The 26,777-nt window shown below is 36.6% G+C and overlaps 1 long non-coding RNA gene across 1 annotated transcript in view; it reads right to left on the bottom strand.

Annotated features, from left to right (window-relative positions):
• Positions 1-11,017: 11,017 nt before the first annotated feature.
• Positions 11,018-26,777, bottom strand: part of LOC123619490 (uncharacterized) — a 117,277-nt gene continuing 101,517 nt past the window's right edge. The window contains exon 3 of the long non-coding RNA XR_012510412.1: positions 11,018-14,367. This is a non-coding gene — a long non-coding RNA (uncharacterized LOC123619490). The remainder of the gene's footprint in view (positions 14,368-26,777) is intronic.

Below are 26,777 nucleotides of genomic sequence, written 5' to 3'. Positions count from 1 at the left end.
CCTAATCCCTGAGGACACTGAGATACTGAGATGAATGTAACCTTGTTCTGTTGTTCCAGAAATTTGTCAGAGTCGGACTTCTCCTGATTTACATTTTGAGGTAGTTGGCAGTATGGAAGGCAGTTAAACAGAAGCTAGTAGTCATTGAATTTACATATTTTGTGAATAAAACCTTAATTGGTTAAATTTCTGATATATTAATTTAAAGAATGCATGTGAAAATCAAAAAGCATATCTATTTTTGTAAAAGATAAATGTCTTTAAAAATTTATGCATCAAATGGGATGGTAACTTTATTTTCCAAGATTCTTCTCCTATTAAGTAAGAAACATCTTTTTTTTCCCCCTTTCAAATTACAGGGGATCTTCTCTCTGCCAGTGTGAATCATGAGAAAGCTCTGTGCTGTTCTCATAGAATTAATTAATCTTTGACATTCACTTTTCAAAATTCGCAATATTTTAGATTTATGGTTCCTCATGGGTCTCTACAGTAGGTTACAGGAAAAAAAGGCTATTTTTAAGTTTGACACAAAAAATTCATCTGCCTAACAAATATTAACTTCTGTATTATTGCTACATTGCTAAATGTGCTAAGTCCTGCTCCTGTGAGAGTTTCAATCCCATAATGCTGAACCAAATCGTTCACATTAGCATCGGATAAAATATTCAAACTTGTGCCAACCTCCCCAAATTCCCAAGTTCTGCCCATTGCTGCTTGTAAAGCACCCATCACTTCTGATGAGTTCATTTAAATGCTAAATGCATTTATCTTGCATCCTTCACCCAATGAAGTCAGAGGGGAGTTTTACTTCAAATATGCATGAAGGCACTACGTTTTCAATGAACGTTGTATGAACTATGAAGGAAATAAAATATGCAGGACTCACAGACACGGTGTATTAATATTCCCTGTTTTTTTTTTATTCATGTTAAGTGTTTCCTTGGGGGATTTTAGTTTTCTCTGCCTAATGTAGGAAATCAATCAGCTTCATCGTAAGTCATTTAAAACTACTGTGAAAAACTTTATTTTTATGTCTCTTTAAATGGGGCTCGATCCAAATGTTAATACTAAAGTAACTTTGATACTGACAAATCTCTTATCAGCTAAAAGCCACTGATTTTTCTCAGCTTCCACATAGCTGGTCTAAACTGTAAAAGAAGTGTGATTCTGTCACTATTATTCTAACCAGGACTGAATCAACCCTTAGGTCCTTATAAGGGTTTATTTTTTATTTTTTAAGTACTTTTACAATTAAACAAAAAGCCCTCTGAAACATAAATTATGATTACTGAAAAACTATTAGTAAAATATCTCTCCTTTGTCTTTACCTACTGAAAGAGAACTTAAAATTTTTTAAATCATAATTTAAATACAAATCTGTAAGGGAGAAAATGGAGCTAAACTATCTGCATGTATTGTTTATGTTTTCTTATAAAAGCCATTCAGACGCAATGAACCCTTGCTCTCCTGGTTTTCTAGAGATGCTCAGTGTCTCTACTATACTTTCCTCAGTCCCTTGTACACACCTGTTTCAGCCACCATCATGCACATTGTAATAGCTCATGGACTTGTCTGTCATCCCAATAGGCCCCTTGAGAGACCACAGTTTATTCAACTCTGGGTCTCCAGACCTCAGTACAGTATTCGGCAGAGTATAAACCTGGTAAATATTAGAAGGAAGAAAAAGGGAAGGAAAAAATAGAAGAAATGAGGGGGAAAGGAGGAAGGGGATAAAAAGGGGGGCTAGAGGGAGAGAGAAAATCAGTTAGCAATTTATGTAGAAAATGGGAATTCCAATTTTTAAGAAAATAAATACTATCAAAACACACTGCTATAGCAAGCCGGTTCTCAAAGGATTATTTAATATGTAAACACACATTTTTATAATTACAAAATGAAACCTTCAGGCGGATTCTAAAACCTGCTAGTAAGCAGTGAATACTACCAGATTTTCTGACTTTAGATCCAATTATTAACTTTTAATAGTGAATAAGATCACCAGGTGCACATAAATGAGCAATAAAAAACAAGTTTTTAATCTGACTTTGGTGAGTCTTAAATCAAGACAGAAATATTACAAATGTGAACTGACATCAGCATCATGTTTTTGTCTAACTTGTCTTTATTTCAGCTTATTCTATCTTTAGTTTTAAAACGATACAATTATTACATGGTCAACATCAGCAAACATAACACACGTGATGCGGAAACAGGGAAAAAACACCCGCAAGCTTACCACCGTAACACAGCCCCTCGTTATTTTCCTGAAAATCCCTCCAGATCTTTCTTTTTATGCATATATAAATGTTTCATTCCAAAATTTAAAATGGCGTTATATATGGGACACACTTTTGAAACATGATTTCCTTAATGACACACTGTTGTCAAGAAATATGTCTCTGATTTCTGGTAATAGTGGAATAGCTTCATGAGACTAACCCTCCCGTAGGTAACAATTATATAACCCAGCGAAACATGCACAGCACACTGTTTGAAGGCTGGAAGTGTCGTGGAGACTCCATGTCTGAGTCTGCTCAGGCTGCCATAACAAAATGCGATAGAGCAGGCTTACCTGCCTGAAATCGGAGGTGGGACAGGCATAGGACAAACAGCCCCATTCCAAACAGAAATGAGAAAGAAGCGTGACAGACCTCAAGTAAGTTCAAAACTTGGCAAGGCAAGTTCCACTGGCTCCTAAGGCTCAAGAATAGTCCTCTTTGGTTCAGTGCTCTGCCCCGCCGGTCTGCTGGCGTGGCAGTGTCACCCCTATGGCGTGGCAGGGCAGATCTGCCCCGTCACCTCCGTGGGGCACCACCTCTAGGGCTCGCTGCTTAGGGCTTTCTGTAGGGCTCTACCCATGTGACTCTGTCTCGTTTAGTACAAGCTGGCAGTGTTTCTGCTGATAAAATCCCATCTCTAGTCCTTGCTTCTGCTAAGATGGCTGTTGGAAGTTCATGAACTGTACCCACGACCTCTTTATTGAGCGACAGTCCAGCCACACCTTTGATGTTCTCTTCCAAACATGCTTTTTTTTTTTTTTTTTTGCAATATGGATAGGTTGAGAATTTTGCAAATCTTTAAATTCTGGTTCCTTTTAGCTTAACAATTTTTTCAGTTCCTCTCTGTACTTATATTCTACTATGAGAGGTCAGGAGGAACCAAGCCTCTCCTTCAACCACTTTGCTCAAAAATCTCCTCAGCTAAATACCCATTTTCATGACTCACAAGTTTCACGTTCCATAAAACACTGGAATGCAGCTGAGCCAAGTTCTTTGCCATTTTATCACGATGTCCTTTTCTCCAGTTTCCAGTAACACGTTCCTCGTTTCCCCTCTGACATCTCATCAGAATTGCCCTTAATGTCCATATTTCTAGCTTTCACCTCAAAACTCTTCTAGACGCTACCCATGACTGAGTTCCAAAGTTGCTTCCACATTTCTAGATATCTGTTACAAAAGCATCTTACTTCTTGGCACCAACACCTGCTTGGGGCACTGTACTCACACACCATAGCCTGGGCGGCTAAAACAATAAGCATTTCTCACTGTCCTGGAGGCTGGCAAGGCAGGTTTGATGCTGAGGTCTCTTCTCTTGGCTTCTAAGCAGCTGCCGCTTTGCTGTGTGCTACTTGACTTCTTTTGTGTGTGTGCTCTGAAGGTTCAAGCTCTAGTCTCTCTTCTTCTTTTTATAAGGACACTAATCTCATTATGAGGTTCTCCACCCTCGTGACCTCATCTAAACCTTTTTAACCCCCAAGGACCCCACCTCTACGTATCATCACATTGAGGGTTAGGCTTCAACATATGAATCTGGGGGGAACATAAACATGCAGCCCAGAGCACTGCCCCTGGAAGACAGGAATTATACCTGGTGAAAGTTGCTTATTGGTGCTTTTTTGTTGTTGAAGGAAACTCTCAAATTGCTTGGTGCTTGGGGCAGCAGAAAACTATATCCTTCCTGGCCTGAGATGTCAGAGGACAGTTTATTGCTGGTGTAACAGACTAAAATTTAGTTGGGGAGATTTCCGAAAGAAGGAAGACACAGAAGGAATACACATGAAATCTTCCCGAATTTTACTACTGAACAACTCAGATGTCAGCATGACCCCAGGAAGCTGAAAAAACTGAATGGAGATTTCCACTGCAGCTCAAGCCCAGGAGACAGAGTATCCAGAGTAAATCTAGTCATAATAATCACCTGCTAGAACAAAAAAATCACACCTCAGGGAAACATAACATTATCTGGAGTTTCTGTAACCGAGGTGACTTTGTACATGCCAGTTCAGCCACATTGGGATTGCTTTCCCAGAATTCCTTTCTCTGTGTGGTTCTGAGTTAAGTGTTGGCCAGGAAAGAAATGTGCATGAGATCTGGATGGCAGACATGAAGGAGCAGCCATGGTTTATTTTCTGAAGGTAACTGCAGTAGCCCAGGTGCTGTCGCGACTCACACTTGCTGTCACTGATCTGCTGGCTCATCTCGTAGAGTGAGGCAGTACGTGGGCCCACAATTCCTCCAGCTTTTGCCAGACTTCTTTCTTACCTTTTCTGACTCCTAGGACAGCTTTATGTGCAGCTCTGTGGTGAAAGGTGCAGTTTTATCGTAGAGCTCACCAACCATCAGTGAGGCTGTGGGCGGTGAGAAACAGACACAGTCCCCCTAGATCCAGATTCGTCCCCTGGCATTTCCCCCTCCATGCCCATCTCCCCTTCTTGACGGCTGTCCTTGCTGACTTCAGCCCCAGAGAAGACAGATTTCTATAGACTGATTTTAGTTAACACCCACAATTGAGTTGATCTCAACTTTTAAATTCTGTTTCTTCATTGGTAAAATAGGGATAGTAATCTCTCTGCTGATTCACAAGGTGAATTTAAAATTAAATTAAATACATTTTTAATCACCTTGCCTACTTTTTCAAGTACATTCCAAATTATTTCGCTAAACGCCTTCCAATTGCAATGGATTCTCGTGTCCACATTCCCTACACACTGATTGGACTCTCCTTCCTCTATGACTTTGACATGCAAAATATGAGATAATGGCATTCCATTGAGGTTGGGAGACCTAAACAGTAACTTATGCATTGTTTAAGGTCAAGCTCGAATACCAAAACTTTTAGAGACATTCCCTTACATGCTTCTTAGCCATACTCAACCTTCCTTCTCCTATAACTGCCTAACACTCTGACACAACTTCAAATTATTTCCTTAATACTAATCTCCATCAGGAGCCTGAGTTGTATCTAATTTAGCTACTAGACTGTGTACTTAATTAAGAAAAGAGCTTGCTCCAATCCCTGCTGCTCAGTACAACGCCTAGCACTCTATCTTTACAGTCACTGGCACTCCAGAACTGTTTCTTGATTTAAACTGGACTTATTAGGTCCACATAGTTATTTTGAACATATGAAACAACACTTGAGAGCAAGGATTCTGTTTTTTTTTTAAATCAACATAGATATATTTTGAGAACCGGGATTAGTATGGTAGGGTTTAGGGGAGGCAGTGTCAAGAATGATACCGAGTGAGACTGAAGCATGTCAGTATTTGGAAAATGCTACAAAATACTGGTTTAGCACGTGGCAGAAGTCTGTGGTAGTTTTCCAAAAAGTTGGGAATTCTCCAGATATCTTTTTACTGATTGCTAAATTAATCCCATTGTGATCAGAGAACAAACTGTCAGCGACTTGAATCCTGTCTCAGTAGAGACTTGTTTTATGGCTCAAAATATTACCTATCATGGTCAGTGTTCTTCGTGCACCTGAAAACAATACATAATTTGCACTATCCATACTTCATTTCTTGCAACACAAAGTGTGAGTTGCAACTTATATTCATTTAAATAGGAATTTACATGCACTGAAAGAGACAAGCATTTAAAAAGTAATTTAGTACAAAGAAAGTTTGTGCTGAAGGTGAGCTCTGTGAGAGCAAGAGTTTTTATCATATTTATTTAGTATTCTGTTCCCAGAGACTAAAACAGTGCCTGGCACATAGTAGGTGCTCAATAACAACTATTTAAATGAAAGAAAAACTGAAAGTCAATTGGTTCTCATGACAACCCTGTGATTACAATAGCATACACTTGCTGTGTGCTTACCCTTCATCTGAAATCATTCTATGTCTTTACATGTGTTAATTTATCTAAATCCTTATGAAATAGGAAATTGTATATAATAACCACAATTATGTCTGTATGGCAGTTCCATACTTTTTTGATTACTGTGACTTTGTTATGTATTTTGAAGTCAGGAAGTTTGATGCTTCTGGCTTTGTTCTTTCCCAAGATTGAATTGATTATTTGTGGGTTTTTATGGTTCCATATGAATTTTAGAATTTTTTTTCTATTTCTGTAGAAAAAAAATGCCATTGGAATTTATGGGGATTGTACTGAATATGCAGATCACTTTAGGAAGTATGGACATTTTAACAATGTATGACTTCCTATCCACAGACATGGGATGCCATTGTGTATCTGTACCTTCTTTAATTTCTTTCACCATTTTTTGGTAGTTCTCAATACATAAGTCAACTCCTTAATCAAATTTATTCCTAAGTATTTTATTACTTTTGGTGCTATTGTAACTGGGATTATTTTCCTAATTTCCTTTTCAGCTAGTTCATAGTTAGTGTAGCTGTTTTTTTTTAGTGTTGATTTTGTACTCTGCAACTTTACTATATTTGTTTGTTAGTTCCAATAATTTTATATGGATTGTTTATGATTCTACTTTATTTCACCAATTTGTAGTAGTGACAGGTATGCAGGAGTCATTAATGTAACAATTAAAAAAATAACTTTAACTACTATTTCAAATAGAGTTTAGAGCACCCAAATGCCATTGTTTTACTCCAAGATTGAAAAACCTGGATAGTCCTATTACAATGAGGAAATTGTAAGGAAATGTTTAGAAAAAGAACTACCTTTTATGTAGACTTTTACACAAACTTGAGTTTCTTTAATACTCTGTTAGACAATTCATTGTGGAAATGTAAACTGTTAAAACTGAATTCTTGACAAATTTTTATTTATTAAGAAATGGACAGGTACTCTCACCTTGCCTGGGTTTTATTATTACTACTGTCTGTGACTCCCAGAAACAGTCATTCTCTATTCCATCTCATTCATCTCAGGAGAATCAGGACTTAATTTGTGTATGTGTGTGTGTAATATTAAGCACATATGACATCAGTCAGTTTCTCTCTTAGGATTGCAACAGGCTTGTCCTATATTCCTTAGGTATAAAAATAGTACAGTAAAGCTGCTATTATTGTCTCCTCCTTCTCACGCGGAGCTACATCTCGCACTGTAATTCAGAAAACAATGGTAGTGGTAAAAGCTGAAGTAAAGATGTGGCCCCCTCACTGTGTTTTGCTCAAGCTAGAGATGTCCTTACAAAAACTTGAGGATGCATAAACTTGGAGTCCACAGCCTCCCCTGAAAGCCTGAACAAGCTCACTCATGCTCTTTCTCTTTCTCTCCTTAACATGCCACCCTAGATCTAGTGAAATAACTCATTTATTACAGGTTTTAATGCACAAGCATGAAATACCAGAAAGACAATTTAATCCTGAATTTCTAGAAGCCAATCCTCTTCCATTTCCTTAGGTTTGGGAGACTGTAACTAACTACAAGTTTAAGGTAAGAGTTAGCCTTTTTTCCATTCCTTGCCTAGGCTGAGTTTACTCCACCAGCAAGTTTAAATACTCTGTTTGTGCTTAGAGTAGATTCGCCATGATAGCACCGTAACTGGAAATAATTACTTTGATTTCAGCAAATCTTACAAAAGAGTAGTTAATCCTACCATGCACGTACCCTTTGACACAGCCTTAATCGCACCATTAGGAGAGGCACGATAATAACCCTCGCAGAGAGGATGCTTTTAGTGAGAGGGTGCATAATGGGGAGAGAAACAGAGAGGCCTGAAAGGAAACAAAGCTTTGAATCACACAGAGCTGAGTGAACAGTCTGGGGCCATGTATACTAAAAGCGATTTAAAATAAGAGCTGTAACTGAATTTTACAGAAGCAAATTGAGTAAAGTCATTAGAAAAATGGATATAGTGTTCAGGAAAAAAAATGTATATTGGTACAGATGAATCAGGCTTGCCATGTGTGGTTTCAATTTTTGATCTCTTGCTAAAAGAGATGAGCCGAACTTTTTCTTTTATCCCCTTGCTCATCGCAGGGGAAGCAGGTCAGTGTCTTGACTTTATTTGCCTAAATAGAGTGGTCATTAAAGGAAGGAGGTATCTTTTAAATCCACCTGCATTATAATCTTAGAAGGGGTGTGAATCTTGGAGAAGGATCCTTAGCATATTCTGTGACCTCACAATTTTACTCCAAGTAGGGACTCTAGCCCTCAGCTCCAGCCCAGCCATCAGTGCTCTTTCACGTCAGCAGTATCAGAACTGTCACTGCTTGAACTTTAATGGTGAGTGAAACCAACAAGAGATTGACTGTGACTAGACAGATGATCTTTGACACGATTGGAATGTGGAACTGGTGGTTTTATCCACAAGGGGCCAAGAAAGTTCATCCATAAAGGATGTATTCATTTTATGTATGTTTTATTCCTTTTAATTTTTTTCCCCTAGTTTTTGAAATATACTTGCTTTGGAGTTAGGTATAACCAGGTCTTATAAAGCCATTTATCGCACATGTGTGATTTCATTTTATGAGAGGGAAGGAGGGAGGGCTGGAAGGGGAGGAGAGAGAAGGAGAGAGGGAGAGGGTTTGTTTACCAGTTTGAGAGATACTTTCTTCTGTCTCACCCAGTGCGTGTATGAGTTGGAACAATGGTTATTTAGGTGCTAAGTGTGGTGTGCTGACCAGTGGCATCAACCTTCACGGTGAACCAGGATGTGTTAGAAATCCAATTCTCAAAGACCTACCCTACACCCACTGAATCACAAACCCAAGGGGTGGGGCCCAACAGTCTGAGTTTTAATTAGCCCTCCTCACCAATGCTTCTGATGGACAAAATTTTGAGAGCCACTGACTTGGAGTAGGCATGTGATTGAAGATGTCAGTTTACTGTTGCCTCAGTCTTGGCTGCCCTGTTCTCTCATTATGTGAGCTGAATAATCATGATTCTGCATTTAAAATCAAGTTTATATTTTCCATGCAACATAGCTGCTACATATAAGTCAATATTTTGAGTAATATTAAACAAAGTAACACCAATGTGTTAAAATTTGGCTGAGAAAATAACTATATATATACACACATATTTCCTGAGAAAGGTGTCATTTGGTACTCAGCAAAATTAAAAAGATTTCCGAGGGAATTCTGACTATATGCAATTTTTACATTAGAAACAACTTTAGTATTTCTGCCATCATGCACATCAAAGGTAATTTCATGTAGCTACTCCCTGTTTTTCTGGATAAAATTCTTGACAGGTTAGGAAGAGGGAGGAGATGGAAACCAATGAAAATATTTTTGACATTTTCATTCATGTGATACTGTAATATAGTCAAGATTTCATTTAATAGAACTGATTTAACACTCCCAGCAAGCATGCAAAATTGTTACAGAAAAGAAAACTGAGCACTCAGAGAACTTAAAGACAGGTTTTAGAGGTTTTTTTTTTTTTTGGTATTCTTTAATGATGCTAAAAATAACATCATAAAATTTACCATCTTAACCATTTTAAATGTACAGTTCAACAGTGTTATGTATATTCCCATTGCTGTGAAACAGACCTTTTCATCTTACAAACCTGAAATTCTATACCCATTAAATGACAACTCCTTTATCCCCCCTCCCCCTTCAGCTCCTGGTAACAACCATTAGGTTTCTCAGAATTTGACTATTTCAGAGATGATGTTTATTTAATCAGTATATAAATCTAAATATTTCTGGTCCCAAAGTCTGTATTCTTTTTCCTTCATAACATATTACTTGTTAAACTGAGTGAAAACAATATTCCTGGTATCTAAATTATATTCCTTTCTTAATAATCTGAGTATGTGCTGTATTCAGCTGTATCGAGGCTGCTCTCTTGACAATTTTTCATGAGCCCAGGCTATTTTTTCCCATGTATCTCTTGCTGATCCTTAAAGTGGCCTCGCCGTTCCTTTCTATCTATGGAAACTCTAACCTCCATTTAAGTTCCAGTCCTCCCATTCTCTCTACAGTGGTGTCTCCACTTATCTGTCTTGAATTTCCCATAGAAACTACTGCTTCACTACACATCTCATCAATAACAGACTCGCTGTGCTTGGAAGGACCTTAAATTCCAACTAAATCAACAATTCATCCAGTACTTGAATTTCCTCAACGATAAAGCATAGGCTTGTTCACCCCCAGAAATGTCTGGAGTTTATTCTATTTTTGTGCATCTCTATTAGAAATCTCTTCCTCATTTGGAGTAAAAATTTGCGCCATTTCAACTTACACCCATTCTTTTTTGGTGCTCTCCCTTGGTGCCATATGGGGCGAGCTTAATGTCCTTTCCAAATAATAGCTCATAAAATATTAATATTCTCATGAATCTTTTCTTGTCCAATATAAATATTTTCTACCTTTAATCAATAGTTTTCAAAGGTCTTCTTTGCTCTGGCTATAAGCTTAAAATAAGACCAATTGCTTTTTCTCTTAAAAATGATATCCTAAACTAAACTAGTTTTGTGTGTTCTACCGAGCAGGGTTAGAAAAAAAATTTCCTCATACTTGTGTTTAATAAACGCTAAGGTGATATTATTATTATTACTATTATTTTTGGCAGCCAGTCTTCTCTGATGTCTTTCAGCTCACTGTTTATATAAACTCATCACTGATAGAAACTATTAACTACATGCCAAATATGCCACTAAGACAGATGAAGGCAATCCTGATTCCATTCTCTTTTTACTGGTTTCTCTCCAGTTCACATGTGTATGTCTTTCATGTGTGTGTGTTCCCAGTGACAGAAATATGATCTTGCCTGGTGCAGAAGTTATAAACCCAACTTTTGTAACTTACTCTGGAGAACAAGTTTGAGCATACTTAGTAAACATATGTGGAGAAAACTATACACACATTTTATTACTTTATTCTTTTTAAGTTGCCCTAAGTCCATCACAGAGTTCTTAAGTCTCACAAAATTGACAAAAAGCTCCCAAACATTTCATGAAAACATGCCCAACTTCGCAAATTTCTATCTCTGAAACCAGGTGGGTTTTTAAAACTACCCTAATTAACAGTTTCAGGAAGCATGTCATTGAACATATTTATAAGCAGAAAGCTTTCTCTGGAAGTGAACCAGGATGAGCTGAGATGAAGCTTTGGTGTCTATTTCTGGCTGTCACTGACTCACCTTCCACTGTGGTGAAACGCCAATTAACCTCCCCCAGTTTCCTCATTGGTGATATTTTTAAAAAATCACTTGGAGGTTGAGAAAATGGAGATTGTGGAAACTTTCTGTATGTGTAGGTAACAGGTGCTGTGTAAATGAAACACCTAATTTTTTAAATGATAGAAGCAGACTAAATTTGAGCAGGAATTAATGATAACCATGTAAGTCATTTTTAGCAGGCAGCACTTAATATTTGTTTGTACTTCTTTTAAACATTTATACAGAAGATATCAAACATCTTATCAAAGAGACAAGGCTGAAGTAGGATTTCCAGAATTGAAAACTTTTCTAGACCATTTGGATCTATATACCTAAAGTATTCTTATTCGGGTTTCTCAGGACAAAGGATTAAATAGTATGTATTTCTCATTAGCTGTTGTCTTAGATTAAATGTGTAGTTTACATCCAGGCATTACCAGCCTTTCCATTTGGAGCTGTGTGCGTGTGTGTGTGTGTGTGTGTGTGTGAGAGAGAGAGAGATGCTGATTCAAGGTCAATTTATTTAATCATATGCTATTGGTTGCATCTTATTTAAAAAAAGAAATTGGTTCTCTTTTTTAAAATGTATTTTAATGAAGTATAGTCAGTTCACAATGTGTCAATTTCTGGTGTACAGCACAGTGCTTATCATATAGGAACATACATATATTAATTTTCATATTCTTTTTCTCAGAATTTGCTTTCAGTAAGAGAGCTCTCATAACTTTCCAGTAGTTTCCGTTTACCTAATTTAATAGTCAAGTTACTAAAACTTTTATGTGATGTCATACAAATACCCTAGAACTGAAATGACAATTTTTGTTAAAACACCATATTGACATCTTGGATGAATCTTCTAGTTTTATCACTGTTCATTTTACCTATTCATAGAATTTAATTTCATAATTTTTTTTCAACCTAGAGCATTTTAACTGGCTATTTGGTGTATTAAAGTTGTATTTTAAAGAGACATATTCATATAAGTAAGAGAATAGAAAGTAATAAAATTAATTGAAGCTAGGATTGAGACACTGGAATGACATGTAAGAAAAAGTTTAAGAGAAGGATGATCTAGATTTTTTTTTAAAAAGTGAAGGATAAGGAGTTGAAGGCTAGAAGAGAGTTAACAGATCCTAATTTTTGCCGAGCCTGGTCCAAACTTAAAATCCTTTTCCAAAGCATGTTCCAGGCATTCACTACTGATTGATACAAGTGTGCATTTGAGATGAAAAACTATTTGGTTTCTATTTTGGGATTCAGGCACTTGAATGACTAAGTCTCTTGCTTTTGATGGCAATATCTTGAATGAGTCGTTTCTCAGCAGTGGGTGTCAAATAATGGCATTTAAGAACTTGAATGATGATATCTGCATCAACTCCCTCATATAAGAGAAAACAATACCACTATGAGATCAGAAGAAATCAAGACTCTGGCATTTACAGAGCAGCAGGAAGGAACTGCCTTGTGACAACATTTCATTTCACTGACAAGAACATGCTTGGCTGCGAGTCTTAGGCACTGATACATCAGCCTCTCTAGCTTCTTGAAGGAAAAAACCCTTTGGGATGATGATCGAAGGTGACAACTACATTATTGTATCCTACCTCTGTTGTGTCAGTGAACATGACATGATTTGCTAGAATACAGCATGGGTTACCATCAACTCCACTCGCTAGAAGGAATATGCCAAGGTTAATTAGGAACAGGTGCCCTTGTTTGCAGAGCCTCTTAGTTGCATGGACTGGCAGGCATACTCATTTGGGGGTACCCCTCATAGTGTACCTCCAAAATCAGTCTTTAGAGTGATAGGATAGGTACTGGGGCAATACTGAGATATCTTCATTCAACAAATACTTCTCATTTACTAAGTGGAAAGCAGAGTTGATAGTTACAGGAGATAAAAATACAAAGCATGTAAAGACCTTGTCTGCAGAAATTCAAAGTTTATCAGAGAAAATACTTGTATTCATTCATTCTTCATATCTTAACACAAATGTGATTTCTTTGAGATCAGTTTTCTCATTAGTTCTTACATGTGCTCATTTCTCACAGAAATCTTGACAATTGTAATGTCTTTCTCCCACTGGCTTATGAACTTTATGTGGCCCTACTCTGAGTCTGCTTCTCCATTTGTAAACCTAGTGTTGTTTGATCTATAGGAGATGCTCAACAGATAGTGTTTAAAAAAAATAGATCAATTCATTATAGAAAGGCTGAGCAATAGCACGTGTGTTGTGTTAGCACAAATTCAATGTGCCATTGAAGTCTGGGGCAGAAAGGAGTTGCCTCTGACTGGATAGAACATGAAAATTTTCATGAAGCATCTCAACTGAGCTTTAAAAAGTAGAGGTTGTTTGGATTTACAGAGATAAGATGCAGTAATAGAAAGAGGTGAAAACTAGGTACAAACTCAAAAGGAAGGCAAAAGAAATAGTTTTGTCTATTTATCTATCATGTTTATTCAAATATAAGTTGAATAAGACTAATGGAAGTAGTTTTCTTTCTTTTTCTGGCTTACTTCACTTTGACATTCTCCAGTAGCATCCATGTTGCTGCAAATGGCGTTATGTTGTTGGTTTTTATGGCTGAGTAGTATTCCATTGTATAAATATACCACATCTTCTCTATCCAGTCACTTGTTGATGGACATTTAGGCTGTTTCCATGTCTTGGCTATTGTAAATAGTGCTGCTATGAACATTGGGGTGCAGGTGTCATCCTGAAGTAGGGTTCCTTCTGGATATAAGCCCAGGAGTGGGATTTCTGGGTCATAGGGTAAGTCTATTCCTAGTCTTTTGAGGAATCTCCATACTGTTTTCCACAGTGGCTGCATCAAACTGCATTCCCACCAGCAGTGTAGGAGGGTTCCCCTTTCTCCACAGCCTCTCCAGCATTTGTCATTTGTGGATTTTTGAATGACGGCCATTCTGACTGGTGTGAGGTGATACCTCATTGTAGTTTTGATTTGCATTTCTCTGATAATTAGTGATATTGAGCATTTTTTTCCAGAAAGAGAAAGAAAAACACCGTATGAGATCGCTCATATGTGGAATCTAAAAAACAAAAACAGAAACAGAAACAAAAAACAAAGCGTAAGTACAAAACAGAAATAGACTCACAGACATAGAATACAAACTTGTGGTTGCCAAGGGGGCGGAGGGTGGGAAGGGATAGACGGGATTTCAAAATTGTAGAATAGATAAACAAGATTATACTGTATAACACAGGGAAATACACACAAAATCTTATGGTAGCTCACAGAGAAAAAATTGTGACAATGAATATATATATGTTCATGTATAACTGAAAAATTGTGCTGAACACGAATTTGACACAACATTGTAAATTGATTATAAGTCAAAAAAATGTTAAAAAAAAGTAAAGTAAAAAGAACTAGAAAAAAAAAAGACTAATGAAAGTAGAAACATAGAAATGGGTATTAGGTTCAGGATATAGAGGGATGGTGATCAAAGGAAAACTTGAGCCTAGTGAAAGACATAGCCAGTGTTATGTTTCAGTTATATTAAGTCATCAGTGGCATTTAAAAGGCCAAAAGACTAACGACTGTGAAATCAGGTAGAAAGCTATTGCAATATAGACAATGAGGATCCGGGGGTGGATATAGGGAGAAATGAAGCCCCAGTTCAAAAGATGTTGTGAAGGTATTTGAAGCACCTGAAAATTAACTGAATGTGGAAATTGGGGGTACAAGGAACAGAAAGGAGTAAAAACTGCATTGGTTTATTCAACTTGTTTTTAATGAGCACTTATATTATGCCATACAATAGAGATTTTTAAGCTAGAGGGGTAATAAATATGGTGGGGACTTACTTTTTTCATTTTACCAAGATGTAACTGGCATATAGATTGTATGTTTGTTATATAAAATACTGTATAAGTTTAAGTTGTACAGCATAATGATTTGACTTACATATACTTTAAAATGGTTACACAATAAATGTAGTTAACATTCATCATGTCATAGATAACAAAAAAAAAAAGAAAAAGCTTTTTTTTTACTTTTTTTACATTTTGATCACCTTTTCCCTCTCCCCACTCTCTATCAATGGTAACCACAAATTTAATCTTTTTTTTCTATGAGTATTTTTTATTCTTCATATAAGTAAAATCATGCAGTGGTTGTCTTTCTCTGTCAGACTTGTTTTGCTTAGCATAATGCCATCAAGGTCCATCTATGTTGTCACCAGTGGCAAGATTTCCTCCTTTCTTATGGTTGAATAACATTTACTTGCATGTATGTATGTATGTGCACACACATACATGCCACATCTTTCTCCACTCACCCATCAGTGGACAAGTGGACACCTAGATGGTTTCCATGTTTTGGTTATTGTAAATAATGCTGCTATGAATGAGGGTGCAGGTATCTTTTCAACATGGTGTTTTCATTTTCTTTGGATCTGTTCCCATGAGTGGAATTGCCAGATTATATGGCTGTTCTTTTTTTAATTTTTTGAAGAACTTTCATACTGTTTTCCTTTGTGGATGCACCAGATTACAATCTCATTAACACTGTACGAGGATTTTTCTCTACACCCTCCCCAGCATTTCTCTCTCACAGTTTGATGCTAGCCATTCTAACAGGTGTGAGGTGGTATCTCCGTGTGGTTTGATTTGCATTTCCCTAATGATAGTGATGTTGAGCATCTTTTCATGGATCTTTTGGCCATTTGTATATATTGGGGGGAAAAAGTCCGTTTGGGTCTGTGGCCCATGTTTTATTGCATTATTTTATGTTTTCTTCTAGTGAGTTGTAAGGTTTATACATTTTGGATATAACCCATTATCAGATACAGGGTTTGCAAATAGTTTTTCTCATTTTCTAGTTGTCATTTCATTTTGTTGAAATTTCTTTTGCTGTGTGGAAGCTTTTTAGTTTTGACGTATCCCCACTTATTTTTGATTTTTGCTGCTTGCGTTTTAGGTGCCTTATCCAGAAAAGTCCTTGCCAAGACCCGTAACAAGGAGAATTTTTTTAACAAGGAGAATGTATTCACCTAGGAGTTTATGGCTTTCCGTCTTACATGTAAGTCTTTAATCCATTTTAAGTTAACTTTTCTGAGTAGTGTGAGATGGAGATCTAGTTTTATTCTTTTACATGTGAATACCCAAATCTCCCCCCACCATTTATTGAGGAGGTGTCATTTCTCCATTGAGCATTCCTGAATCTCTTATCAAATACTAGCTGACTGTACATACACTTGGTTTTACTTCTGGGCTCTTGACTGTGTTCCATTGGTCTACTTGTCTGTTTTTAAGCCAGAACTGTACTGTTTGATTAATACAGCTTTATAATATCGCTTGAAAACAGGAAGCCTGATGCCGCCCCCCTTTGTTGTTCTTTCTCAGGATTGCTTTAGCTATTCAAGGTCTTTCATGGTTCCATATAAATTTTAGGAGGGATTGCATTGAATCTATAGATGGCTTTTGGTAGAATGGATGTTTCAACAATCCGGATTCTTCCAGTCCTCAAACACAGAATTACGTCCCCCTCCCTCTTCCCCTTCTCTTGTCAGTGTCTTATAGATTTAGTAAAGAGGTCTTTCACCTTACTTACATTTACTGCAAAGTACTTTATTGTTTTAGATACTATTGTAAATATAATCAGTGCCTTTAGTTTTTCAGATAATTCACTGTCAGTATATAGAAACACCACTGATTTTTTGCATGGTAATTTTGTATCCAGCAGCTTTACTGAATTCATTGATCAAACATAACAAAGTTTTGGTAGGAATCTTTGGGATTTTCTATATATAAAAATAATATAATCTATAAATACAGACATTTTCTTTTTTTTCAATTTTGATGCATTTTCTTTCTTTTGATTGCTCTAAGACTTCAAAGAACTATGTTGAATAGGAATAATGAGTGTGTGCAACTTTGTCTTGGTCCTGGTCTTAGAGGAAAAGCATTGTATCTTACACCACTGAAAATGATATAAGCTGTGGACTTGTCATATATGGTCTTTATTGTGTTGAAGTATGTTCCCTCTATACTGGATTTGTTAGGAGTTTTATCATGAATGGATGTTGAATTTTGTCAAATGTGTCTTCTTGTGTTGAGCTAATTTGCTTGCATGCTGTTAATGTGATTTATCATATTGACTGATTTGCGTATGTTGAACCATCCTGAATTCCTGGGGCTTAATCACAATTGGTCATGGTCATGGTGAATAATATTTTTTATGTGATGCTGAATTTAGTTTGCTAGTATTTTACTGAGAATGTTTGCAACTATTTTCATAATATTTATCAGGGATACTGGGGCCTGTAATTTTGGGATTTATTTTTGTTTTTTCTGGTAGTGTCCTTTTCTGCCTTTGATACCAGGGTAATACTGACCTCGCAAAATGAGTATGGAAGCATTCCCTCAAGTTTTTTTTAAACATTGAAAATGATTGGCATTAATTCTCTAAATGTTTGCCAAAATACACCTGTGAAGCCACCTGGTCCTGCGCTTTTCTTTGTTAGGAGATTTTTGATACTAGTAACTAGTCTGTTTGGATTTTTTTAAGTTTCTTCCTAATTCAGTCTTACTAGGTTGTTTCCAATAATTTTTCCATTTCTTCTAGGTCATTCAGTTTGTTGGTATATAGTTATTCATAGTAGACTCTTAAGTTCCTTTGTACTTCTATGGTGTCAGTTGTAACATCTCCTTTCCATGTATAATTTTGTTGATTTGGGTCCTCTCTTTTTTCTTTGGTTTATCTACTTAAGATTTTTCAATTTTGATTATCTTTTCAAAGAACCAACTCTTAGTTTTGTTAATCTTTTATAGTGTTTTCCTGTTCTCTTATTTATTTATGCTCTGTTCTTTATTATGTCCTTGCTAATTTGGGGCTTGGTTTCTTCTTCTTTCTCTAGTTCTTTAAGGTGTACAGTTAGATTGTTTGAGATCTTTCTTGTTAATTTAAGAATTTATTGCTATGAACTCTCCTCTTATAATTGTTTTTCCTGCATCCCATAAGTTTTGGTATGTTGTGTTTCCATTTTAGTTTGTCTTGAGATAACATTTTGTTTCACGATTTAATTTCTTTGATTAGTTGGTTGTTGAGGAAAGTATTGTTTAATTTCCCTGTATTAATATATTTTTCCAATTCCCCCCTGTTGTTTATTTCTAGTTTCATACCATTGTGGTCAGAGTGTATACTTGGTAAGATTTCAGTCTTCTTGAATTTGCTAAGACTTGCTTTGTGGCCTAGCATATGGTGTATCCGAGAAAATGTTCCATGTGCACTAGAGAAGAATGTGTATTCTGCTGTATACATCTGATAGGTTCATTTTGTCCAGAGTGTTTTACAAATATGCTCTTTCCTTATTGATTCCCTCTCTGGATGACCTATCCATTACTAAGAGGGGAATATTAAAATCCTCAACTATTGTGGGGCATAAATTGGGGCATAAATATTACAATTGGTTTATCTTCTTAATGAAATAACCCCTTTTCTCAATATATAATAAGCTTTTTTGTCTTACTTTTCTTACCATTTTTTTTTTTAGCTTAAAGTCTAACTTGTCTGATACAAGTATAGCTACTCATGCTTTTTTTTGGATACCAATTTGCTTGAAATATCTTTTCCCATCCCTTCGTTCTTTATGTGTGTCTTTGAGGTTAAAGCGATTCTCTTGGAGGCCACATATTGTTGGATCTTATTTCTTTGTTTTAATCCATTCAGAGATGCTATAGCTTTTGACTGGAGAATTTAATCTATTTCCATTAAAGCAGTTATTGAAAGCTGTGAATTTACTATTACTGTTTTATTTTCTTGCTAACTTTTAGATGCATTCTTCATATTCTACTGTCTTTTTTGTATTTTGATGTCTTTTGGTATCAGTATGCTTTGACTTCTTTATTATGTTACTTTGTGTACTAAGGGTTTTTCCCTTATGGTTACCATGAGGATTATATAAAATACTTTAAAATTATAACATCTCATTTTAAACTGATAATGACTTAATTTCAATAGCATTCCTAAACTTTACACTTTTACTTCTCTTTGCACTCACATTTTAAGTTATTGATGTCACAGTTTACATATTATTTATATTCTGTTACTAATAACAGATTACTGCAGTTATCATAAATTTTACTGCATTAGTTTTAAAATTAGGAAAAAAGAGTTGTAAATGAATTACACACCACCATTACCATATTATAGAATCAAATTTGACTATATAGTTACTATTACCACCTCACTTTATGCCACCTCCTTGTGTTTTTATTATGTTAATTCGTATCCTTTTATTTCTAGCTAAAGAACTCTTCAACATTTCTTGTGGAGGAGGGTACAGCTCAGGGGTAGGGTGTATTCTTAGTGTGCACCAGGTCCTGGGTTCTATCCCCAGTATCTCCATTAAAAATAAATAAACAAAAATAAATAATTTTAAGTATTTGTGAGGCAGGTGTAGTAGTGGTGATCCATTCCCTCAGCTGTTGTTTGTTTGGGAAAGTATTTATCTCATCTTCATTTCTGAAGGACAGTTTTGCTTGGTATGAAATTCTTGGTTGACAATTTTTATTTTCCACTATTTTAAGTATAGCATTCCATTCTTTCCAGCCTGGAATGATTCTGTTGAAAATCTATTGGTCATCTCATGCGGGCTAACATGTATGCAATTTCTCTTTGACTGTGTCCCAAATGTCCCATAAATTTTCTTCACTCTTTTAAATTTTTATTTATGTTCCTCTGATTTGATAATTTCTAATGTCCTCTCTTCTAGTTTACTAATTCTTCATAGTCAAGTCTGTTTTTGAAGCTCTCTATTGAATTCTTCAATTGAATGATGATACTTTTCAGCTCTAGGATTTTGGTTTTTTTGATGGTATTAATTTCTTTGTAGAACTTCTTCTCTACAAACTGTTCAAGTGTCACTGTAAGCAGGGCTATTGGATGGGCTGTGAAGCCTCCTGTGTTATGTTCTCTGGCTGGGGAGTCTGAAAGATGTATTCAGCAACAGAAAGGTTTACAATTAGTTTCCCTGCCCAGAGACAGTGACAGAACTATCTCCAATGCCAGTAAGTTTCTTTGTTTGTGGTCTTAAGCTAATCCATGCCCTAAGTTACTTGGTCAAACAGAGCCACTGGCTTTGCTCCACAGGCTATCATCTCTGCTGCCAGACTCCCGTTCAAGTGTCTCGAGGCTACACAACTTTCCATGTATTCTTTCTAGGCTTTCTGGCTGGGAAGGGCTAGAAACATCACTCAGGAGAAGGCTAGGGTATAATTTAGCTCAACTGCCTGGGTAGGGGCAGACAAGGCTCCAGGACCAGCTCATCTCTTTGTTTGAGGACCCCCAAGTGGGGGGGGGGGACCCTGCTGAGTTCTCTGGTCAGACTATGCCACCGCCTTGGTTCTGTAGAGGAGCAAAGCTGTTGATGGGGATTTCTACTTGGTTAGTGCAGGTAGGAAGTCAGTCTGCTGAGATCCAACTGCTGATTGTTATAAGCCCCTCTCCTTATCTCAGTCCCAGTGAGGTTCCTAGTGGTGAAATGACACCCCAGGGAGTCCCAAGAAGTGACACACAATGCTGGGGGTTTGGGGGGCAGGGCTGGATGTCTACCCTGGTATCTTTTACCCTGGAGGGATCACAGGCTCAGGGGCTATCTCTCAGCGTGGTGCTGTGCCAGCCTCAGGGAAGGGCAGTGTGGTCAGCATGTAGTGACTCCTCTTACCCTTCTGATGCAGTCCTTCTTCGTCTCTGTGGTGTGTGTGGTGGGGGATGCTTCACCTCCATATTCAGTAATTCTCTTGGAGGTGTCTTGTTCATGAGTAGTTGCTAGTTGTTGTTCTTGTAAGGTAGAGCAAAGTCTGGAATGACCTGAGTCACCATCTTGGTGATATCACTGATCAATTCTTATTGGTGGAGCATTTATAGAAATGGAATATAATAAGAATGGGAATGAGTTTTGTAACAGTTTTATAACAGAAACTATGTATATGTAAAAATCTCAAACTTAAATATATTTGTTTGAGAAGACTTCAAATAAAGATACCTCCTGAAAAGATGGAACAAGAAGCAATGAGAGGTCAGGACTAGTAATACTATAGATTTACTATAGATTTGAGCAGAGAATAGATTGTAAGGGGACAAAAACAAAGTATAAGTAGTGTTCAAGGGTAAAAAAGGATTTGGATGAAAAAAAATACGAGTATTATAATGGGCATGTTGATTTTCAGGTTCAAGAGGACTATCAGAATGGAGGCACTGGAGGACTAATTTTGAGCTCAAGAGAGAGGTGAGAACCAATAATATAAATTCATTGTTATAGATGTATGTATGGAATCATCCAGAGAGGGAAGGATAGGCTCCAGGAAAGCAATGACATTTGAGAACACAACAAAGAGGAATGTGGAGAGATAAGTGATAGGATGAAGATAAAATACTCATTTTCAGGTGAAAAGAGGACATTTTAAGGAAGAAATAAATTGTCATCAACACTGTCAAACATCCTGTTCCTGTCTTGGTAAGTAAGGACTCTTGATGTTTCTATTGAATTAGGCAGCTGAAAGGTCACTGGTATGCTTAGGAGATCATCCTTAATAGACTGATGCAGGCCCATGATCTGAGGTTTAAGGGGAATATTTACTTAAAAAAATTAAATGACTAGTGCTTCCTTATTGAATGTGGTCATGAAGGAAAAACTGGTGGCCAGAATGGAAAAGAATATTGTGTTCCTTTGGCATTAGAGTGATTTTGATGTATTATATTTATTTAGGGTAACTAGCGCAAGTGTTCACATTTTAAAGCAAAGGTAAATTAGTAACAACAGAGGGAGGAGAACAAGAGAGACAGAGATAAAAAGATTTCCAGAAAGTCAAAATCACTGACCTCAAGGATGGATAGTGGTGACAGAATTATTTGCCAGGGCTTTTATTTGCATCTGTAATTACCTTTATTTATTTCCTTCCTTCATATATACATATATATATATACAGATATCCTTGAGTTAGGCTATGAAAATATTTATGTGTGTGTGTGTGTATATATATATATATATATATATATGTATATAATGTCTATATTTAATCTTAATTTATATTTCAGTCATAAGAGTTTTTCTTTCCTCGGAATCTACTCACACTTAAAACAGTAAGTGAGAATTCACATGCAAATGGTGTATAATACAGTTGTATTGTTTCCTGGGTAATTAAAATAGGGTAAGGCTTTACATTTGATGAGAGAGATATATTTTCATTTCTCTTCTAATTAATATTGAATTATAAAAATTATAATTACTAAATTATACTTAGTCTTATTAAGCATACTGTAGATGGAAAAGAGCTAAGAAAGCAGTTTGCCCAGTCATTTTTAAAACATTTTAATATGATACTTTATCAAATAAAACATTCACGAAATCTCAACAAATAAATCAAGGCAATTACACTTCCCTATTTTACAAGCAGGGGTTATATTTTTTTCAGTTTTTCCTTTAAACATATTTCCATGGGGAACACTAGATATGTTTGCAGAAATCCAGATATGAAGAAGACATAGGTCTTCCTTGACTCATGACAGAGTTCAACATTCAGTGGTTTATCAGGCTGTTAAATTTTCTAAGTCAAAAATGCGTCTGAAAAACTAACCTACTGAACATCATAGGTTAGCCTATCTTAGCTAGGCTCGGAATATTTACATTAGCTGACAGTTGGGCAAAATCATTTAACACGAAGATTAAAGTGCTGAATAGCTCATGTAATTTATCAAGTGTCGTACTGCAAGTGGACGAAGGGTGGTGTGGGTCCAGTAAGGGCTGTCACTGTGTCAGTTGTTTTCCTTCACAGTCACCTGGCTGACTGGGAGCTACAGCTTGCTGCCCAGCCTCTCAGGACAGCAAAATGTCACATAGCCTGGGAAAAAATATTAATTCAGAAGTTGAAGTAGCATTTCTCCTGAATATGTATTGCTTTTGCACACTCATAAGTCAGGGACCATTTATGTTTTGAAATCCAATATTTTTTAATCTTTTCAATTTTATAGATGGCTTAATAGGCACAATGAAGACTGATTTTAATACGCTGCTTATTGAACTAGTTGGGACCAAAATCCAGTGTTTAATCATATCACACTGATTCATTACCTGGGTCATCCTCAGTAACTTGTTTTTGCTTAAGAAGAGGGAGACATGGATGAATATTGGGTCGATGATGAGTGTCTGCAATGGAAAACTCAGAACCCAAAGATAAGTCACTCTTGTCATACTTTATCATAGTAAGCCTTATATTTTTGCCAGTATTTTAAGACTTTTTTCATTTAATGCATGCTCTAATAACCCAATTGTCCAATTACAGCCAAGCAAACATCTGATGCAGAGATAGCTGAGAAAACGTTTGTACTGATTAGACAAAGTTGGCACTGCTCTTTCCTCCCATACTCCTACCTTAAACATATGTATGGCAGCTAGCACTAGAGTAGCTCTCTTATGACTATGATGCAAGACAGCATCTCTTCCAGCATTCTGGAATGGAAGAAGAGATGTCTTATAAGTAAGTAATCTTCCTATTTATTTAAACTATGATAATGCAAGTTTTTATTGTTGCTGTTATTATTTGGAGCCTCATATTTCTCACAGACAAGTAACAAATTCTACTGAGTTTTTATTTTTCCAAAGGGAAACTATCCTCTGATAAGATATTCTTGAGTTATCAATGCCTTTTATACTGGCAAGTGATGTGTAAGAAAAGAAAAAGTCATGTATGTTTTTATACCTCCCTTTGTTTTGAACCAAAACTTAGAATGAATATATTAATGCTTTGAATGTTAAATGAGTTTATGAATATGATATACTAATAGTTTTAAATACTTTCTGTCACCCAGAATCCATCATACATGCTGGGGATTTATTATTGCAGTCAAGGGGGTAAGGTAGAGTCTAGTGAGGAATAGTGTGAGATATAATAATTAGTCCATCAGTGCTTTAACTGGTGAATTAGAACCGCAAAATCTTCCTCACTGCATTGTCTTTGCCCCTTACGTGGGTATTCCTAATCACATATATATTGACTATATAATTAAGCTTTTCATATTCACTCTTTCATTACATATTACTGGTCAGACTTTTTTTTAATCTATTGCAGGTAACTGCAGTGGGAGTCAGGAAAAGTTTGTAACTTCTCTTGGCCAAGTCTGCCATACTATAAACCCTTAAAATTCTAACATTTATGCATTTCTATATCTTCTCTTAAAAAGAGTTCCTCAAGCACATTTCAAATAAGAACATCTCCAGCACTTACTAAGCTAACTGTATTTCCACCCCACATTAATCTTTGATTAATCTGTAACAGGTAAATCATTTTATTTCTTCAGGCACCGATTCTGATGTGGACAGTTCCCCATAATCTACACACCTTTGCTAGTACAGACTCCAAACAAAAATAATACAGCAGTAATGAAGATTAACTGTAAGTAATTGCCGTGAAACTGACTGACTGAGGCTAAAGGAAGACAGATGATTCATATTTAACTTATTTATCTGGTACCGACTTCCTGTTCTAACTAATCATGCAGAGGCATATGGTTATGAATATTCAGAAGTTTTTTTAATGGCTTAATAATCTTTCTTCCTTTGTTTCTAGGAACAGACATCGCAACACACACTGAAATAGAGGCTCGCACGTGTCGGAAGCAGATAAAGTAATATATCACGTGCTGATCTTCCATCGCACCACAAAGGTGGGCCAGCCATCAAAGGAAAAGCACCACTCCCATCTGCATTTTAATGCAGAAAGAACACAGAGCTGGCTTAGCCTGGACTCTTTGGATTAAAGTAAAATTTCGACTTCACTGCGAGCCACCACACGCGAGAGCATGTCACAGAACTATTCAGAAATAGATAGTCAGTTAGCTCCGAGTGTCCCAGCACGGCGCGTCTGCTCGCTGCTTTCCCCTGAGGAGAAGGAAGTTCACCTGCAGTGAAGAGCAAGATGCTGGTTTTGCTTCACGTCTGACAAGGTGATGCTTGTGTTGTTTACGCTCCCTCTTCCTCTCAGACTCCCCTTTTGCCCTTCGTCTGCTTTGTGCCCTGGGACCCTGACCTCCCTGGACTATGTCACTTGAGCTTCCTTGACCTCTGATTTCCAGCTGAGTTTGGCCCATGGGAGGCACTATGGGGAACTGGGAGACAGGAGGAGATGGAGATATTTACTTCCCACACTCCTTTACTGATTGTCTCTAGTTCTTGGTGGAGCCACTCAATATTTACAGGTCCTCCGGGGTGATCTCTCTTTCATGGCTCAACACTTTTCCCTCCGCTGAACCTAAGGGTAATAATTGCTAGCCTCTGTTGCTCGTCCCTGGGTGCATCACCTTTTTTTGTGGTTTAATCTTACTTGAAAACTCTATAAAAGTTACCTTAATTTTAGAACCAGTATATCAGTGAGCAAACTCAAAGGTTTATCCAAATAGCCCACAGAAAACAAACATCAAGATGCTGATAAGATACAGCGTACAGATTCTCAGGTAAGGAAGATTAGAGGTATCGTAAATTACTGCTCTTCTGAAGGCAAAAGTATGATCTGCAGGCAAGTCGGTTTGGACCTTTTTTTTTTTTTTCCATTTTATGATACACCACATTCACATAGTCAATTCAGAGCTATGCACAATATAAGGCTAATGACTGCATGAAGTAAGAATCTATTCTTTCCTATCCTGCTTATTAAGAAAGCATATTATAAAGCAAGCGTGTGAGAATAAGGTCGTTATAAGTAAATCTTGAAACTGTGCAACTGTAAAGAAAATTATTTGCAAATTATGGGTTACTCCTAAAAAATTTGCAACATACCACAGATTCACCTATGCCGCAGTCAAGAACAGCTTTCATGAAACCAGAGTGGAAAGATACTTCTTTCGGAATCCTCTATCAGGGGGTAAGTGACAAATTTTCCTACTTCTTCTTCTATTGGTTATAGTAGTCCAGCACTTTATGAGTGAGTAATATGAACTGAGTGACTAGAAGCATGTGTGATAGTTCAAAGAGTTTTGAAAAATCTATGTTGAGATTTAGTTTACCTGCAATGAAACTATGCATATTGTTAGCTATTAATGTTTAACGAAAGGAATCTAGAGGTGACTAGCCAAAAAAACATACTTCCTGTTGTTAAAAACTTCTTAAGTATCTATTATAACATTCTTTCACTGCCTAATTGTCATCAAGCATGACTAAGGCCTACTTCAGAGTGAAATACGTATTGTACTGAGATGATCAACAAAAATTAATACCCACACAGAAAGAGACTGACAACAGAGAATCCAAAGCATAGTCTGAACACTCTACGGATGGATTCTGGTTCTCAGTTAAGGAAAAAAAAAATCATAGAATCCCATTAGTATTATCTTTGTATAAGCATTTATGAATATGTCAGGGTACTGTGATTTCCAGAAAAGTAAGAAATATATGGTTGAATATGAAACATAAATATTTTGTAGGAGTTTATTCATTAACATTTA

The sequence above is a fragment of the Camelus bactrianus genome, chromosome 11 (genome assembly GCF_048773025.1).
Source record: "Camelus bactrianus isolate YW-2024 breed Bactrian camel chromosome 11, ASM4877302v1, whole genome shotgun sequence".
NCBI lineage: Eukaryota > Metazoa > Chordata > Mammalia > Artiodactyla > Camelidae > Camelus > Camelus bactrianus.
This window is presented reverse-complemented; position numbering and strand designations above follow the sequence as displayed.